The 15,291-nt window shown below is 36.2% G+C and overlaps 1 long non-coding RNA gene across 1 annotated transcript in view; it reads right to left on the bottom strand.

Annotated features, from left to right (window-relative positions):
• Positions 1–15,291, bottom strand: part of LOC309970110 — a 384,073-nt gene that overhangs the window by 179,652 nt on the left and 189,130 nt on the right. The gene's annotated exons all lie outside the window — the stretch shown is intronic.

The raw sequence follows: 15,291 nt of genomic DNA on the forward strand, positions 1-15,291 counted from the left end.
ATCAACAGTGGATGATACAGAGGAACAGGTCAGCTAGCTAGAAAAGTAGTGGAACTCACTGATGCTGAATAAAAAAAAAAAGAAAAAAAAGAATAAAAAGAAATGGCAGTTTCAGAGACATCTAGAATAACAACAAGCATACTAGTATTTGTATTATAGTTGTGCAAGAAGGAGGAGAGAGAGAGAGAAAGGGGTAGAGAGCATATTTGATGCTATAATAGCTGAAGACTTCCCTAATCTGGGAAAGGAAACAGGTATCTAAGTCCCGGAATTACAGAGTCACACACATGCTCAACCCAAAGAAGACCACACCAAGACACATTATAATTAAAATGGCAAAAATTAGAGGTAAAGAGAAAATATTAAAAGCAGCAAGGAGAAGCAACAATTTACATACAAGGGAACTCCCATAATACTATCAGCTGACTTTTCAGTAGCTTATTAATAGCTTTACTTCCAAGATGGAGAGAATAATACCACTTCCTTTCCCACTCAAGCAACTTTCCAGTCTCTATCCTTTTTTTAGTCAACTGTCAACTATAATTTTTTACCTCTTATTTTTGCATGAACAAGGTGGTATGGGGCCCCCAAAACACTGTTAATTTCATGAAGCCTGTCCTAAGAAGTTTCAACAGAGAGAAAAAGTCACTACTATTTGTATTACTATTTGTCCATTACTATTGGTTCTGGTGGGTGTGGGGGTTGGGAAATGGCAGTGGAATTTATCTACAAAGTAAATTATCTTGCTTGTTAAGAGGCTCATGACTATTCCTCCCCTACCCAACTGCAACCATTTCCATAAAACTCCTATTTTATGGTTCACATTCCCAAATAATTTGGACATTTCTGCAAATCAAAGAACAATGTTAAAGAGATACAATCCAAGAGTGAACTTTAAAATTAACTCTGAGGGATGAATATATCATTCATTGGAGCAAAGCCTACAGAGCTCACAAAATCACAGTAGCTATGTGGCAGCCATATCTATGTGCATTGTCTGCTACAGCTATATGTAAAGCAGTAGAAAGTAATATTTAACTAGCACTGATAATATTAAGGGAGAGCTTGTTTTGAGCCTTGCACTGTTTTAGGTGCTGGGCTTTTGTGGTAGAGAGGTTCTAAATTCAGATCCAAAATTTGCTAGCTGTGGACTTGGCACAGACTTCCAACTTCACTCATTTTCTGTTTATTTCTAAAATGGAGATCTATAAGTACTTGCATAACAGGACTGTTGTGTGGATTAAATACATGACTCACTTAACGTCTTTAGCAAAGAACTATGCAGAAAATGAACATTTGCTAATATGTTAATTACTTCCCACAGACTGGATTCATTATGAGGATTTTTTTTTTTTGTATTCTAGTTTACGACTTAGAAAATACAGCAAATTAGCTGCTCCACTATTGTCAAAGGATATGTTAATGGATTTTCATTTTCATACCCTCTTTAAAGCAATTATGTTTAACTTCAATTTCTTTCATTATCCCAGTTCCTTATATAGTCTTTACTGGCTTTGGAGTCATAGAGCTTGATGCCAAGGTGATGAAATTTCCATTTTGAAATGGAAAAAGCCATGTAATTTTTAAGTGGTTTAAAAAATAAAGATCTCAATTTTGTCACACCAGACAAAACAGAATTACTTTTACTTACTACTATGTTTTTGATGATGCTGTGGTTCCAAAGACTCTCATTATATAGTTAGCTCATCCTCAAGTTCTCTTTCATATTACAAAGCAAATATGGATACATGTCTAGATAGATAGATTTTTACCTAGTTGTAGATATAGGTTTTTATTGATTGAGTTCTCAAAAAAAGCACATCCACACACAATCAGAACAGAGTAGGGAAGACTACCACTAACCTGTGGTCTTTAGGATCCCTGCCAAAGTGGGCTGTGTAAATAGGCAGGTTAAGTGACTACCTTCATTGAGTGAACTAGAAGGTGCTGTTTAGACTAAAAATACCACTCCCACTCCATCTAGGACTTTTTAAGTCACTGTGTGAATGCAAAACTACTTTCCAGAGGAAGGTGTCACATACAAAGAAATGAAAATAATGTGAGGGAGAAATTGTTCCCAGAACATTAAGGCCAAAATATTTTGACACCTTCAATTTTAATATTTTTTTGAGAAAGCAAGTCTTTAAGAACCAAGAGTGGTCTGAATTAAAGACTGAGATGAAAGAGATATGATGGACAATGAAGGGAGAATGCCCTGGAAACCCCATTGCCTGGTTAAAATTACTGTCTCCTCTTCATTTTAATATGAATGATGGAGAAGGTGTAGGATGGGGGTGGGCATGACCTAGCTGGAAATATATATTTACAAACAACCTTCTCTTCTATTTGAATGAATATACTCCAGTTTCTCTGTGGCATTTATTGACCTGTTGCAATGCTTTGTATGACAGCAACCAAGGACTCCGGCAGCTAAGTAAGGTATGGGGCACTTGAGAAGTTTATTTTTTATAAATATGAAGGCTAATTACATGGTGATGTGGATAGCTGAGTTAGAATTGATGGTGTCTATTTCATGTACTCCTCATCACCACTCAAGTGAAGCAAGGTTGGGTGAAAGGAGTGGTTTTACAAAATTTATCTGATTTTGAGGGTACAACTGGTATCCTAAAAGCAGATATCAAGCTATTAAGAAACTTTTATAACTTAATAGAACAAGAGGCTACACGTAGGCAGAATAGTGTTCAAAGATGGTGCTAAATACTTTTTTGTTAAATAAATGAATGAATAAATAAATGCCATTTCTCCTCAGTTCAATGGGCTATTGTGTAGTGTGTTAGATCATGGTATAATTCTATTTGTTTTTATATATTTTAACAATTGGTATAAATCTGTAAAATAGGTGGCAATTATAACTTGATGAAGGAATGTGTCTTTTTTTCATCTTTAACTTCACAACATTCTGTACCTTCTTTGGATGCAGAGATCAGAGATGGCATGTCTGTCCTGTTGTATAATTACTCTATGCCAGAGTTCCAGTACTAGCGCCAAGAAAGACCTTGACAATTACTGAAATCTGGAGAGGTTATATTACTCTTAGCATCTTATGTAACTGCGCTAAATTTAATTGTAGATTGAGAATTATCTGCCATTATTCTTGACCTATTTAATAGCAAAACAGTTTCCAGAAACCAAATCCCCAAGTCAAATGTTCTTTCTATGTTATGAGCACTGTTTACCTAAATCTTACCACCCAGTCCTTGTTTTCAAGTAGAGAAGGGAAAAGAAAAGGAGAAGCTATGTTTCTAGTGTGTGTGTATGTGTTATTTGTGATGAATAAAACATTGTGCTAAATACTATCACATGTATCTACCCTAATCCTCAGAATGTCCCTGCAAATTATGTTTGAACATCACAGATTTTTATATTTTAGGAAAGTAAAGTTAGAATGTACAATTACTTTTATCCAATGTCCCACATTTACTAAATAGAGAAGATCCTACTTTGGATAATTCTGTTACCAAAGTTCAGCTGCAAAAATATAGAAATTCCTCTGGTCCTCTTACAGGGACATCCTAGTGTATTCTGATTAAATAGTGAAGATAAATGCTGGGGTTTATTAATCTTCTTTGCTGTTCTTATTAACCTTGTATGATTTTCTTGCACACACTAGTCAGGAAGAGAACAAAAACAGAGTCTGGGGAAACCAGCCAGTGTGTGGGTATGGTAGTGGTCAAGGGACAAACAGTTTTAATTTTGATGAAGACACAAGATAACATTTTATTTTCCACTGGGAAAACAAACAAAGCAAAACTCTGAGGTTACCTAAAGTTTCCTGCTTATTTTGCCTCTTCCTTCGTCCCTGCTGTTCCTGCCACTAGTTTTCTTTTCTAAGTTTTTCTTTGTTTGGCTTATCTTTTGCAATGGCTGTTGGCTAGATCTCAGTTGGTACCCCCAAATGGACTCATTTGTATGCTGTTATTTTATTTATTTATTTATTATTTCCAAGTGCCCAACTGCAGTCAGGGCCCAGTGTCATCCAGATTATTGTATAAATATTTAATGATTATTCACTACCAGTGATTCTCTTACCATGTCAAAGAGAAGGTATGATCCCAGCTGACGTAGATAATATGGGTCCAGTTCTCCGCCTCCATCCTCCCTGGATGCAGCACCATGTATTCAAGTGCTGGTCTGTGACACTGGTTGTTGCTCTTCTGTCTTGGAGGTGGTAGTGAAGCTGAATCCAGCCTCTACCCCAACACCAAATTAAATCTCAGAGACAGAGTTGTGGGTGAAGTAGAAAAGAATAACTATGGTTTTGCCAGGCAAAGGGGCCACAGCAGGCTAGTGCCCTCAAAACTGTGTGTCCCAACATGGAGGGGGTAGTGAGAAGTTTTACAGTAATGATTCAAAGAGGGTGTGATCAGTTCCTGGACATTCTTCCTATTGGTTTGTGGTGAGGTAAGTGGGAGTCAGCATCATCAACCTTCTTGTTACAACAGGTCTGGGGTCTACGTGCTTCTGGGCAGCATAATGTTGTTAACTGTTAACTTCTCCTATCTAGAGGGGGCTTCAGTATCTACAAAACAGCTCAAAGATATTGTTGTGTGTGTCTGTTGATGTGGAACCAGGACCTTGCCCCAAAGCTGCCCTATTGTTTCTCTTGACTGTTCCTCCCTTGTCTGGCATCCCCTCCCTTCCCTATTTAGCAACTATTTGAACCTGCCCATTGGAACTCAGGGAAGGCCATGGAGGCTGAATGAAACCTATTTCTTAATCAAAGAAATTGGGGACACAGGAAGGGTTTTGTGCTCAGTAGCCCCATAGGGTCCTGTACAGTATCAGTAGGAACACAAATGATAGAAGATATGGCCTAGTGTTGAGTGCCAATAACACACACCTCCTTGTTTTTGTCCATTTCCTGACCCCTGCTGAGAAGGACTACCATGTCCACTACCTTCATACTCAATTCCACTTCCAGCAAACACAGTTCAGTTTTGTCTCTTCTTGGAATCCTACCTGACAAACCAACTAGGCTGCATGCTTGTATGTTAATCCTTTGCTATGTCAGTAACTTTAAGCAATGATACTCTCAAACTACTTGGGAAAGCTCAAAGCCTTTTCTAGGAACAAGAGATGGAATAATACACTGGATAATTATTGGGTTAAAACCCAGGGTAGGCCAAACACAAAGGAATGGAAATGATCAAAGGAGTAAAAAGATCTGAATTCAAATCCTACTCTTCTACTTCCCCAATGGGTGATGTGACTTAGGTTGTGATTTAGTTTGTGAGAGCTTCATTTTCCTCTTTGTAAATACAGAATTGCATGTATATAGGGCAATTGTGAAGACTGCTTGAGACACTCTACACAAAGTGCTGAGTACAAGCCCAGCACAGGTGAGCACTCCTTAAATCAAAGCCATTAGTATGACAATGGTTAAGAGTTGCAAGCATCACATTTCAGGTTGCAGTGTCTCTCTGAATATTTACTCTCCTTTGAATACCTCCCTTGAATGTTGGTTCTTCCTTGTTGTTGGCATGGTCTGAACAGGATTGAGGTTTTCTCTTAACTGGGGGTTACCAGGCTTAGGGGTGACTGAGCTCTTTTTATATGAAAGGGAGAGACAGTTTTATTATTTTCCCCTTGGTGGGATTTTACTCAAGTTTTTCTTTCACAATCTCTTCTTTCACAGAAGAAATAAGACTAAAAAGATGTGAATGAGTACAGCGTACATGGAAAGAACTAGAAATTGCTCATGCTGGTTTACAGGCAAATCTCTTTCTAATGCTTTAGAAAGAGTTTATAATAACCATGGAGTTTGTATACAGCTTACTAAACTACACTGAGCTTGTACACAATTATCATTTTAAGCAAATGCACAGTAAAGTTATCAGAGGATTGCTTTGGGGATGGTCTTGGGATTCTATATGGTCATTGTGTGTATTTCAACAAAAATTTACAGTTTTGGACACTTGTCCAGATATAATTTCAACTGCCCATGATCAGCACATACAGTTGTCACTGAGCAAAATAAATGATAGTGGCTTAAGAACTTTGCATGTTACTTGATTATTGGAAGTAAATATCTTCTAAATTTAAAATCAAAGCAGATATCCATCATTGTCATAATTATGAATTTCAGTTGTTTTTTTTTTTTTTAAGTTTCTTTTAGCATGAAACATTTGGATTTGGTTTAAACTGAATATCCTTTAGAGACATTAACAGACATTATTTAAGAAGGTCTTGGGAAAGAAAAAAAAATAGAAGAATTTAAGCTTAGCATATGGTCTGAGATGCAGGAGGGAGAAAATCATTATCAGGGCACATAGAAAATACCAATTAAATTAGGTTTTCCACCTGCCTAGTTTCAATCAGGATATTTCCAAATAAAAGGTTTGTGTCCAATGTCTTGATTGACTTTATTTCTGAACCATTTTTTTTTTTTTTTTTTTTTGCGGTACGCGGGCCTCTCACTGCTGTGGCCTCTCCCGTTGCGGAGCACAGGCTCCGGACACGCAGGCTCAGCGGCCATGGCTCACAGGCCCACACGCTCCGCGGCATGTGGGATTTTCCCAGACCGGGGCACGAACCCGTGTCCCCTGCATCGGCAGGCGGACTCTCAACCACTGCACCACCAGGGAAGCCCATCTTTAATTTTTTGTAATTTGAAACCTTAATTTTCAGTCATTCAGCTATTCTTTATTCCCACTGTTATGGATAATTTCAAAGAATCTTATAATTTCTCTTTAGGATTGTTATAACAGGATTCTAATAGGACATCCTGAGTATAGTTTTGTCCTCTTCCCATCTATCTACATTTCTTACAGAGCAATCTTTCCAAATTGCCTACATAATCATATTACCCTTCTGTTTAAATTATTTTATGAACCCAATTTTTCTTCATAAAAATTCTAACCCTTTTGAAATATTGTTAATATAAGGCCTCCATTAATCTTCTTTATGTTTGACCCTGTAACCCAGACATTAGATCATCTGCAATTCATCACAGCCAGCATGCAATTTCTTTTGCTGCATCCTCTGAACCAAATGTGAATGTCAGTCTTCCTTTCTTCACAAGCCTCTTCTAATTCCTTAGGCCACTAATCTATATAAGGGCTATGATAGTGTGGGTTGAGCTCACTTTTATATTTCAGGCACTTACTATAGTGAGAACTACACAGTGAGTAGTCAGTAAATATTTTCTGAATAAATGACAAAATACCCAGTTTAAACATATATACCCTAAACTAAGTATTTTAGTAAAAAGTAACTAAATCTTTACTCATTGATTATAATTATGATTTTGATTCAGTCTGCATACCACCCTTCTTGATCACAAGATCCTTGAAGATGGACTACATTTTTTTCTGTACCCCAATATCTTGCATGTGGTTTGTTCTTTGTCCAAATATTCTTGTTCTTTGTTTTATTCTTCCTGTTTTTAGTTCTATCAAAGTTCATGGGAGAAAAAAAAAATTGAGGGAGTTCTTGCCATACTTTACGAAGTAGAATTGGTAGACAAGAAGAATTGAAGAAATGGTTCGGGAATGAAGTGCTAGAGCAGCTTGGGGCAGAAATTGAAGTCAGGACGTGAGTTGAAACAAGTCTGATCAGGAAGAAAAGGGTCGAGTGTAAGGCCAACTGGCCCGAGGCAGGGGAACACAATCAGATTCACAGTTTGCATCAGACCGAAATTCTCCGGACCACCCAGTTCCAGAAACTGCCCTGGAGACATTCCGGACCACCCAGTTCCAGGAACTGACCTGGGGACTTTGAACCCAGCCCAGCCTTCCCGCCTTTCGAGGGGCGGGACCAGCCGTCCCCCAGGATACCCTAAAAGACCACCAAATAAGGAATACCCTGCGCCCTCCCAGATTCACCACACCCCTTTCCCTTCTTCCCCTATAAAATCTTGCCCAACCCCCGCCCAGGTGCGACTTCTCTGGCCCCTTTCTCTCGGACCAGTGAACCTCGCCCAGGAGCGCTCCCTAATAAAGCTCACTTGAAGCTTTCCTCTGTTTCGAGGTGCCGTTTGTTAAGATCGGACCTTACATCAAGGAATGCACGGGCACAAACATAAGCTTATTTATCTATCTGTGAAAAATAGCAGGCACTATTCCAGGTGCTAGGAAAAAGCAGTGATAAGTAAATAAAAATCTCGGCACTGTTTGAACTGACATTAACAAACCTCTGCTAATCCCTTAGGCCTCTAGGCTATACGAGGGCAATGATAATGTGGAGGGGGCAGGTGATGACAAAATAAATAACTGAAAAATCTAGAGTGCTAAAAAATGTAGATGGTGACGATTGACATTGAAAAAAAAATGAAAAAGGAAAAAAATGAGAAATAAACCAAGGCAAGAGGGAAATTTATTGTCAGACCAAATTTTATAGAAGTAAAGTTGGTTTAGAATATTAATATCAAGTGTCCAATATAGTGATTCAATATTTTTATAGACTGTACTCCATTTAAATTTTTACAAAATAATGGCTATGTTTCTCTATGCTGTATAATATACCCCCGTTGCTTATTTGTTTTACACATTGTAGTTTGTATCTCTTAATCCCATACCCCTATCTTGCCCCTCCCCTCTTCCCTCTCCTCACTGGTAACCACTAGTTTGCACTCTATATCTGTGAATCTGTTTCTGTTTTGTTATATATATTCCTTTGTTTTTATTTTTTTAGATTCCACACATAAGTGATAACAGAGTATTTGTCTTTCTCTGGCTGACTTACTTCATTAAACATAATATCCTCTAAATCCATCTATATTGTTGCAAATGACAGAATTTCATTATTTTCTATGGCTGAGTAATATTCTTCCATATCTTCTTTATCCATTCATTTGTTGATGGACACTTAGGCTACTTCCATAACTTGGCTATTGTAAATAAAGTTACAGAGAACTTTGGAGTGCAGATCTCTTTTCAAATTAGTGGTTTTGTTTTCTTCAGATATATATCTAGGAATGGAACTGGTGAGCCATATGGCAACTCTACTTTTAGTTTTTTAAGGAACCGCCATACAGTTTTCAATAATGGCTGCACCAATTTACCTTCTCAACAATAGTGTAGAAGAGTTACCTTTTCTATGAATCCTCACCAATGTTTGTTATTTATGTTCTTTTTGATGATAGGCATTTTGGCAGATGTAAATTGATATCTCATTGTGGTTTTGATTTGCATATCTCTAATGATTAGCGGTGAGGAACATCTTTTCTTGTGTGTGTGTGTGTGTGTGTGTGTGTGTGTGTGTGTGTGTGTGTGTGTCTTTAAGTGGTCAAGGAATCTCTGAGAATATGACAGTTGGCAAAAGAACTGAAGTAGATGCATATTATTCAGAGTAGTGCTAGTCTACGCTTAAGTAACAAATTAACTCTGAAACTTCAGTGAGATAACGCAACTAGAGATTATTTCTTGCTTTCATTCCGTGTTCAGTGAGAGTGGGTAAGGTGTTCTGCTCCACACAGTCTCTGAGGCACAAAGGCTGATGGCAGCTCCACCTTGTGTGGGCTGCATAGGAGCACACAGCCTTGGATGTCTCTGTGCTGCAGGAAGAGAGATGAGAGTGTCTTGCATCTGCTTTAAAATGCTTTAGCTCCAAGATCATACATACCTCTTCTGCTTACAGGCTACTGGGCAGAACCAGTCACATGGCTCAGTCTTACACAAAAAGGGGCTATCAAGGAAAACTTGGTATGTTCATTCTTTTAATGTTGTAATAAGTTGTCACAAACTTTGTGGCTTAGAGCAACACAAACGTATTTTATTTCAGTCTGGAGTTCAGAAATCCTAAAATGGGTGTTGGTAGCTGTGTTATTTTTGGAGGCTCTGGGGGACAATTCACTTCATTAACTTTTACAGTGTCTAGTGGCTCTCCTCGTTCCTTTGTTTATGGCTCTGTATTGAATTGTATTATCTCCCTTTGCTTTCATAATCACATTGCCTTTTCTCCAACTTTGACCCTCTTGCCTCTCTCTTGATTACATTGGGCCCTCCTGGGTAACCCAGAATAGTTTCTGCATTGCAAATCTTTAACTTAATCACCTTGAAAAGTCTCCTTTGTCATGTTAGATAACAAACAGATTCTGGGAATTAAAATGTAGTTACCTTGGGGAGGGGCATTATTCTATTTTCCACACTTTATATGGTAAGGTAAAATAATCTCTATAACTGTGGCTAAGCCATGTGGAGATTTGGATCAAAAACATTATAGATAAAAAGAACAACAGTGATTCTCTTTGGAATATATTCAGGGCTCAGCAAGGAGGCCTGTGTGGATGGGATGAGCAAAGAGAAGAGTGATGGGAGACAAGGTCAGAAAGATAAAGGAAGAGTGTTGGGAGGAGATTATGAAGGACCTTCCTTGCAGGCCACACAGAGGATTTGGGACTTTATCTTAAGTTAGTTGGGAAGCCCATTTGAAGGCACTGACCAGATGAGTAACATAATTTGAAACTAGACTGTAGCGTTGAAATAAAAAGCCAGAAGGAGCAAACCAAAGTGAGCCAAAGACAGAAGAATACTGGAAATGATAAGAGGAGCAGAGCATAGTTAACCAGGTCCCAGATCTAACTCAACTAACCCTGTTGAATATGTTGGCTAATTTTTATTATAATTCAGGTTTCTTTCTTAGGAACCCAGAAGATTCTAATAGCAAAGTAATTGTGTATGTAAGTATTGATATGGTTTGCCTACCAAGCTATGCATTACAATATTGGGTCATGATTCTTCCCCATTTTTTTTGTTGTAATAATTATGTATGCATAGTGATTTAGAATAGAATATTTATTATTCTATGTATATATTTAGTGTAGAATGTAGGTGAAAAGGTTAAAACAACACTGTCATAAGGAGGACTTTGTGAGTGTGTATGCTATTTTTATTTACTAGAATCTAATTTAACAGAGACTACAACCAGAATTTTCTCTCCTTTAACTTGATAATAAACCAACAGAGAAAGTTAAGTTAGAGGGATGTAAATAACTTCACCAACAAACACCAGCTTCTAGGGATGATAATATTATTGAGCACATAATAGTTGTGAATTACCGTGCTAAGCAAGAAATGTATGAAGGGTAGTCTGATCATCAAATTTCACAGATGAGGAAACTACCCTCAGAGAGGTTAAGAAATATTCTCAATCTTTATTTCAATCACAGCAAGTAAGTTGTACAGCCAGGGTTAAAAACAGTCTGACTCTACAAAGAGAACAGACTTGTGGTTGCCAAGGGGAAGATGGGATTAGAGAGGGATGGATTGGGAGTTTGGGATTAGCAGATGTAAACTATTACATATAGAATGGATAAACAACAAGGACCTACTGTATAGCACAGGGAACTATTCACTATCCTGTGATAAACAATAATGGAAAAGAATATGAAAAATAATGCATATATATATATATATATATATAACTGAATCACTTTGCTGTACAGTAGAAATTAACACAACATTGTAAATTAACTATATTTCAATAAAATGAATTGGAAATAAAAACAACAGTCTGACTTTAAAGCCCATCTTCTGACCAGTGCACTGCATGCTTCCATTAGCTAAAATCTGTTTCCATTCCAACTAAATGTGCCCAACTATTTTTGATAACAATTAATTTACTAATTAACCAATTAGAAAATTAATTTCTAATTAATCAGATTAACTAATTATTAATTCTGCAATTATCAAATATGATGCTCATTTGATAATCCTAAGTTTGTGAGAAAGGATTTGATTAATATAGACCATTACATTCGTTGATATAAATACTAAAATTGTAAAGTAAGTCATATACTTTATGAAGCTGTCTGGTAAACTGTAATGGAAAGATAAAGTACTTTTGAATTAAAATTTATTGAAACTTTTAGTCTGTAATTTTATCTAAATCTTTTTTGAAGATATTTTTCTTCTTAGGCTCTTCAACCTCTTAGGGATAGCAGGCACCCTAATTTTGCTTTTCACTGTTTAAAATATTCAAGTCATTTGAACTAATTTAAAAATAATTCTAGTATCTTGGGATTTTTTGTGGTCAAGTTTATACTATAGCTGCTTTTTTCTCTTTCTTGATTTTATCCAATTAATCATATCCCCTGGACTTCTCATTTTCAGAATTTGGATGCATTTGTTTCTTTGATCAAGAACAAGCATTTAATGTATATATACATTACATCTCTCTATATATAATGTATATAAATGGAGATATATATATATGTACACAATATAAATAAGATGGATCATTTTATATATATATAAAATATATATAAATGATATGGAACATTTCAATCCCATATAGTAGTTACCAAATCCTGTTTAAAATGCTTAGAACCCACATATAGACACACATGCATATAGACAAACAACCATTAACATTACTATTAAATATGTGAGTGAAATGTATTAAATATGTGAGAGAAATATACCTTTTAATATGATGGATTTTGTACCTGAGAAGTGGCCCTAGCTGAGGAAAAGTGACCCTTACTGAGAAAATAATTCAATAAGAAACAAAGAAAAAGGATGTAAGAATTATCCAAGGAGATAAAGCCCCTTTAGTTTTCTTTGTGTGTGTGCGTGTGTGTGTGTTACTTTATACCATTTTATTCAGGGTATAAAAATAAGATTTAGGAAATATAACATTCATTTTTGACTTCTAAAAAAATTGAGGAGTCTAATGAGAAAATGGAAGAATGTACTTTTTAAATCAGAAAAATGTTTAGGTAATTTTTATAAAAGTATGTTTAAAAATGTAATTTCTTTTAGGTTACATTTACAGCATCTGGCTTTTATTATACAGAACTTTGTTCCCCATCACCATTTCCACATAGAGGAACACATTCTAAACTACTTCTTATTTTCATTTTTGCTCTTCAGGAGTGATATCTTTAATCTCAACTGTTTCGGCTTCTAAACCTCTTCTGATACTAGGAACAATTAAATTATAGGCATAGCCCTGTTCTGAATTCTTTCCTATCATTCACAGAATTTAAAGAAACAATTGTATTCCATGCTGAGGTCAGCAGTCAGTTGCTTATTGAGTCTTTCTTGTTCTGAAAATGTTTTAGAAATTTTCTGAACAAAGAAAGACTACATCAGGGACATGGGGCCATATGTTTTTCATCTTATGACTACCCTGTCTTCCTTTCATAGGCTGCATAATAGCAAACAGATACAGAACAACTGACTGTAGAGCAATAAAAAGAATAGGGAATTACAAAATGAAACAACTTTTCCTGAAGCTAGGTACAATGATCTGAATGTTTGTGTCCCCCCAAAATCCATACGTTAAGATCCTGACCTCCAAAAGTGATGGTATCAGTAGGGGGGAATTTGAGTTCATTAAGTCTAGAGGACGGAGCCCTCATGGATGGGATTCATGCTTTTAAAAAAGAGACCTCATAGATCTCCCTAGCCCCTTCTACCATGTGAGGATACAAGGGGAAGTCTGTGATCTAGAAGAAGATCCTTACCTGACTCAGGACCCTAATCTCAGATTTCCAATCTCCAGAACTGTGAGCAGTACATTTCTACTATTTATAAATTGGCCTGTCTGGTATTTTGTTATAGCCATCCAAATGAACAAAACTCTAGGAGAAATGTGGTTTCTTTTGGGTTTAAGTTAATGTATTTCTCTTACTTGAAGAGCAGGAGCCTGAGTAGTTATGTTTCCTTTTAGCAATATAACCTTAAGTAGAATAAGAGAATTGTCCATATGTGAAAGAAATTAGAGATGGCAAATAGGTATACCCAAACTACCTCTCAGTGTTTTACATATGGGAACTATGAATGGACACTGGAATGAAACAAAATTTGGCAGGTTCAGAGTGAGCAATCAAGTGACCCTAGTTTGGGACTGAGAGACAGACAGGAGTAAGTTGAGAAATGAAAATAAATTTCATGCATTGAATTAACTGTGCAAAGCCCATGTCTGAAGATTAATAAATTTCATGATGAAAAGTACAAGAAAATTTCTATGTCTAAACTAAATCCTTAGTTTGCAAATATATTAGAGAAAAGTAAAAATAATCAGGATAAGAAAATGACAGAAAATTGCTGGAGTATTCATAACTTGTAAGAAAAACAATTCTGCAGCAGAGTAAACATAAAGGACTTACCAAAAGTATAGCTATATACCTCTAGTCTCTATGGAAAGTTGAATGATTTGGTAGATCCTAAAATGTTATACAGTAAATTATCTATTAGAGTTTGTGCTCTGGGGGATAAATAGTGTATTTAATATTGAATTTTAAATCTGTATATTAGTCAGGATTCTCTGGTAAGAAGAACTAATAAGAGGGGTGTGTGTGTGTGTGTGTGTGTGTGTGTGTGTGTATGCATAAAGAGATTTATTACAAGGAACTGGCTCACATGATTATGGAGTCTGACAAATCCCAAGATCTATAGGGTAAATAGGTAAACTAGAGACCGAGAAGAGCTGATGGTATAGTTCTAATCTGAGTCTAAAGGCTTGAGAACCAGGAGAGCCTATATTTCAATTTGAGTACAAAGGTAAGAAAAATTTTACCTTACTTGAGGGTGGGGCAGCATTTTTGTTCTATTGAGGCTTTCAACTGATTCGATGAGGCCCACTCACTTCGAGGAGGACAATCTACTTAACTCTTTCTATCAGTTTAAATGTATATCTCATCCAGAAACACCCTCACACAACCAGAATGATGACTGACCAAATATTTAAGCATGCCATGGTTCAGTCAAGTGGACACATAAAAGTAACCAGCATAATCTATTTCAGAAACAGATATATGAATTAACAAATTCATAACTTTATTTAAGATAAGAAACTTTCCAATTTGCTTTTGCTGTTTATTCAGTTTATTATCCATTATTTTTTGCTTCATAATTGTTAATATATATTAGAGAAAAGCAACTTCAAATTCTACCAAAAATGTCAAATAGCCTGTTAATTATTAAACGTAACTATTACTTCAGATTCCTTTATTTTTAAGTTTTCTAGGTGATGGGATTTTAATTTATTTTTCTACCTAAAGAAATTCACTGACTTGAACTTGTGTGGAATTTAATGCCCATGCCAACATAAAGCTGCAACTTTAAACACCTTTCAAACATGATCCAGCTGCTTGTGGAATGACATTGATGATATGTTTTTAGTTTTTGTTTTTTTCAAATTAAAGTTCACTCCAGCTGCCTACAAGTTGTGCTGACTATAAGGAAAAATTACAAACACTGAACCCAAGGGATATAAAAATTAACCTGTTTGATTGAAGAAAATGCTGATAATGAGCTCTCTTAGCACTGAGCTATGTGAACCATTCATTTGGCACTTGGTATATAAAAGCCTAAGCAATGCTTT

The sequence above is a fragment of the Leucopleurus acutus genome, assembly GCF_964270905.1.
Source record: "Leucopleurus acutus genome assembly, chromosome: 12".
NCBI lineage: Eukaryota > Metazoa > Chordata > Mammalia > Artiodactyla > Delphinidae > Leucopleurus > Leucopleurus acutus.